Consider the following 6024-nt stretch of genomic DNA (forward strand, 5'->3'; position numbering starts at 1 on the left):
GCACGCACACAGGAAGACTACACAGGGTAAGTACAAATACAATATAAACACATAAGAAAACATTACGTACACAAGATAATAATACGAATATATTTATATATTACAGATAACACCTATACAGTGTGGGAACAAGAACTAGCCGCTACAACACTTTAGACATAGGGCGAGTAACCCTAACAATTTTAAATTTGGAATTTGGAGAAAAAAATTTTAAAGGATTTCAAAATTAGAACTACAAGATTTTATAGTGCTACTACAGGTACGTCAGAATTAACGTGTGTAAAGTGATCTACATCCAGACAGATATCAACGAAGTAGATGTTGATAATAACAAGGAAAGGGTTTTAAATGTTAAATTTTGGGCTGAGTGCAGTGTGACAGTGACGTGAGTGTTATACACCTGATGATGGCCGTCTGTGGCCGAAACATGTAGTGTGGGTGAACAAGATCAAGGACACATAATATATTGTTTGCATTTGGGACGGAATTTGTATCATTATATCATTTATCGTATAGAGTGCAACAGGATGCTTAAATATAATAATGAAATATAAACTTATTATAAAACAAGAGTTTTTCTGTAAATAAGGTTAAAACTATTCAAGTGATAATCTATATCACGAAGTCAGTCGTTGCAATCTTCTATTTTCCCACGGACAGTGGTACATTCCACGGGAAAATATAAGATTACGACCGACTTCATGATATAGATTACCACTTGAATAGTTTTAACCTTATTTTATGGAAAAACTCATGTTTTATAATAAGTTTGTATTTCATTGTAATTTTTATAAAGTGTTTTTTATATTATAATTGTCAAGTATCCAGACTTACTACGCAATTGCAGTTCACTAGTGTAAACATGATGGCTATGAATAGCCGAAACATATAGCAAAGCTAATTTAGCCTTCAACACTGTATTGTTGTGGTGACAAACTTAATAAAGAAGAATTGTATATAACACAATAGGATGTACGAAATGAAAATTCTTTTAATTCCATTACTGTGTTCTCTTTCTTGATCAAATATTGTGACATGGTTCTCTATTTCTTATAATTTCTTCTCTTTTTCCATTCTTTTTCATCGTACTTGCATGTGTTATCACTTTGAATTGTTCTGATAAAACTTTGCTTCTGTAGATTGTTTAATATGTTCCTGAAAAGAATTTTTTCATGTCAGGGGAATAATAGCATTTTTTGTTTGCAACCCAATTATTTCTTGTATTACAGTTAATAAATGATATAAACTCCATCTCAAGTGCAAACAATATATGTCCTTCATCTTGCTCTCCTTTACACTACATGTTTTGGCCTCAAACAGCCATCATCAGGTGTATACACTCACGTTGCTGTTACACTGCACTTAGTTTAAAATTTAACATTTAAAAACACATTGTTCCTTTCCTTGTTATTATCAACATCTACTTCATTGATATCTGTCTGGTTTATAGATTATTTTTGTTACACACGTTAATTTTGATACCCTGAATTAGCACTATAAAATCTTTAGTTCTAATTTTAAAATCCTTTAAAATTTAAATTGATTTGTAATTAGGAGTTTATCTTATTTTATGAATTTAAAAACCCTGCAGATAGTGTATTTTTCTTACTTTCATTCCACTGTACAAAATCAAATGCAATCTAACAAACCTACTAATGTATCTAACTCCTTAAGTTACATTTTTGAGGTGTATACAGAAATGTTTCCAAACATAAATATGACTCCAGTAACTAAAAGAGAAATTAAAGATATAATCAAGTCATTAAAATGGAAGAATTCTAAGGGATATGATGAGATTCCACAAAACATCCTAAACATAAGGATGCCTTTCATTTTATCCCCATTAGCTTACATATGTAATAAATCATCGAGTTTAGGTATATTTCCTGCTCGACTAAAATATTCACAGATAAGTCCTGTTTTTAAAAAGGGAGACAAGACAGTTATGACCAATTATAGGCCAATATCCTTGCTGATATATTTTTAAAAAGTTTTTGAAAAGGTCATTTACAACAGAGTTCAATATCATATTGATGCTAATAATATTCTTGCTCAAGAACAGTATGGTTTTAGAGCTAAATCATCCATGATGTGAATCTACTGGGTGATAATGTAGATACCATAAACAAAAACACAGAAACTTTAATTGATGCAAGTAAAGAGGTTCCTCTAGAAGTAAACACTGAGAAAACTAAGTATATGTTGCTGCCTCGTTGCCAAAATGCAGGGCAAAATCATGACATAAAGATAGGAAACAGATGTTTTGAAAATGTGGCACAGTTCATATATTTGGGAACAACAATAACAGATCGAAACCTGATTCAGGAGGAAATTAAGAGGCGATTGAACTCGGTTAATGCTTGCTACCATTCAGTCTAGAACCTTTTGTCTTCTCGTCTGTTGTCCAAAAACACAAAAATTAGAATATGCAAAACTATAATTTTGCCAGTGGTTCTGTATGGGTGTGAAACTTGGTCTCTGACATTAAGGGAGGAACATAGACTGAGGGTGTTTGAGAACAGGGTGTTGAGGAAGATATTTGGACCAGAGAGAGATGAAGTCACAGGAGGTTGGAGAAAACTGCATAATGAGGAGCTTCATAACTTGTACTCTTCTCCGAGTATAATTAGAATGATCAAGTCAAGGGGAATGAGGTGGGCAGGTCATGTAGCATGAATGGGGGAGACGAATGCGTATAGGATANGGACTCTGTAAATCTGCCCTTATATTCTCAATATAAATTTTCTGTATCAGTTTCTGTTAAGAATTTAGATACATGTATATTTAAATTTAATTCTGCTATACACAGCATTAACACCAGACAAGGTTTTGACTTACATTTTCTATGCAATAAATTAGCTAAAGTGCAGAAGGGTGTATACTATTCAGGAATTAGGATATTGAGTAATCTACCACAAGGCATCAGGAATCTATTAAATGATATTGTAGAACCTTGTATGAAAAAGGAGGAGTATGCATCTATCTACGAACAAGCTTGAAATTTGTAAATATAGACCTAAAAAAATATTGTAAATAAGAAGATTTTGAGGTATGTCCTGTTAAGTTAAACCTGAGCTCCAACAGACTGTGTATAATTACAATATATAGAGCTCCGACTGGAAACATTGATACATTCCTAACTAGATACATTACTTAGAAACCTATATACCTCAACACAAGAATATATTATTTGTGGGGATATTAATATAAATTACCTTCTTGATAGTGAAAAGAAAAACAAGTTAGATAACTTATCGAAAACTTATAATTTAATAAGTACGATAAATTTTCCCACCAGAGTTCAAGGAAATTCTGCTACAGCCATTGATAATATTTTCATCGATATTACTAGAAGGGAAAATTATTCTGTAGGGCCTATAATAACTGGATTGTCTGATCATGATGCACAATCCATAACATTTAAAACAATAAACATGAAAACACATGCTAAACAATTTAAAATAATAAGGAAAATAAACAAACACACAATAAATGAATTCTTAATTAAACTAAGTTATGAAACATGGGACTCAACATTTTCTAGTGATGATGTTAATATAATGTTTGATTCCTTTTTAGACACTTACTTGAAAATTTACTACTCCAGTAATTTCAAATGAAATAAGTGAATGGATTGCTATAGGAATAAAAACATCCTGTAAACATAAAATAGTACTCTATATGTCATGTAGAAACAGTAATAATTCAGAATTAAACTATTATAAAAAATACTGTAAAATTTTATCTAAGGAAGCTAAAAAACTAAAATATGATAACAGAATTCAAAATTCCAAATATATAAAATAAGACCATATGGAATATAGTAAAATTAGAAGCTAATAAGGGGCCACATGATGAAAAAATATGCACATTAAAGGTGGATGGAAAATGGATTATAGAAATGCAAGTAATTGCGGAAACCTTTAACAATTATTTTTTTATCTGTAGCTGAAAATAAAAATGCAAAAAATAAACAAAATAATACTAATATTAGTTACCTTCCAGACACTAATCCCATTCAGTATTTAATGAAAACTTTTATAAATCCCTTTCCACATATTAAACTTAAATGTTTATCAACTAAGGAAGTTGAAAATGTAATTAAATCTCTGAAAGCAAAAAACTCTTATGGATATGATGAAATATCCACTAAAGTATAAGAATGAGTTCCCTTTTCATTAGCTCCCCTTTGACTCGCATATCCAACAATTCATTATCACAGGGAATTTTCCCAGATCGTTTAAAATACTCAGAAATAAGACCACTGTTTAAAAAGGGTGAAAAAACAAACATTTCCAACTATATGTCTATATCACTTTTAACTTCGTTCTCTAAGGTATTAGAAAAAGCTATGAGCACTTAAATAACAATAACATTTTAGTGGAACAAAGTTTGGTTTTATAACAAAATCTTCAACAGATGAGGCTATATACAAGTTAGCGAATGAAATCTGCAAGACCTTAAACAGCAAAAACTTAATAGGAGGCATTTTTTGTGACCTAGAAAAGGCCTTCAATTGTGTTAATCATGAGGTTTTGTTGTCAAAATTGGAGTTCTATGGGATAAAGGGTAAAGCTAAACTATGGCTTGAATCTTATTTCAGAAATAGATATCAAAGAGTTTTAATTACAAATATAAATCTTAATCTCAATGAATTTTCGACATGGGGAAAAATTAGACATGGTGTCCCGCAAGGTTCAATTCTGGGATCATTGTTATTTCTCATTTATATAAACGATTTACCCAAAACTATAAATGATAAAACTGTACCTATATTATTTGCAGATGACGCTAGTTTGTTAGTTAAAAGATCAAACTATGGTGATCTCTGTGTAAATATAAATAATGCTTTTCATAGTATAAATGAATGGTTCAAAGTAAACAAACTTTCTATAAATTTTAACAAAACCCACTACATTCAATTTACAGCCAGAAATAAAAATTGTATATGATAAACAAATTAAATCTATATCCAATATTAAATTTCTTGGAATATTCATTGATGACAGAATGAGCTGGAAATACCACATTGAGTATATTAGTTCTAAACTAAGTGCAGTCTGCTACATAATAAGATCGCTTAAACCATACACGTCCATAAATACCTTAAAATGGTTTATCACTCTTATTTTAATTCTATTATAAATTATGGTTTACCCTTTTGGGGTAACTCAACCCAAAGTATAAAAATATTTAGAAGGCAAAGAATATAATTAGAATTATATTGGGACTCAGGAGGAGGGATTCATGCAGGAACTTATTTAGAGAATTAGAAATCTTACCACTGGCATCTCAGTACATCCTATCTCCTATGCTCTGTGATAAAAAATAGAAACAAATTCATAGCAAATTCAGAGATTCATAGAATAAATACCAGACAGCAAAATAATCTACATCAGCCTCTTGTAAATTTGAGTAAATACCAAAAGGGAGTTTACTGTTTAGGAATAAAGGTCTATAATAATCTACCAGAAAATATTAAGAATATATCGAGTGACATTAAGAGTTTTGAGGTACAATTAAAACAGTTTTTATATTTACATTCTTTTTATTCTTTACAGGAATATTTTGGTTATAAATCTTTTTAAGGTGCAAGTAGTTGGTGTGTCAACTTGTTTCTCACCCTGTAATTGGATCTACTTGAATATAAGAATAAATTAAGTTAAATTAAGTATGGAATAGTCCTCTGGGGCAATTCGACTAATAATTCTAGAGTTTTTAAATTACAAAAGAAAGTAATGAGGATCATATTGGGAGTGGGACCCAGAAACTCATATAGAAGTCTTTTTAAAAAATTAGATATTTTACCATTATCATGTGAATATATTTTTTCTTTGATGTTTGTGATAATCAAAATAATTTCTGTTTGTGTTCAGAGGTTCATGGCCTGAACACTAGAAGCAAAAAATCATATTTATATTCCAACTTAAAATCTTCCTCTTTTCCAGATGGGCACTGTGTTTACTGGTATTAGGCTGTTCAATAGATTGCCAAAGACCATTCAAAGCCTTAGAAATGATAGAA

The sequence above is a fragment of the Cryptotermes secundus genome, unplaced genomic scaffold, assembly GCF_002891405.2.
Source record: "Cryptotermes secundus unplaced genomic scaffold, Csec_1.0 scaffold2214, whole genome shotgun sequence".
Lineage (NCBI taxonomy): Eukaryota > Metazoa > Arthropoda > Insecta > Blattodea > Kalotermitidae > Cryptotermes > Cryptotermes secundus.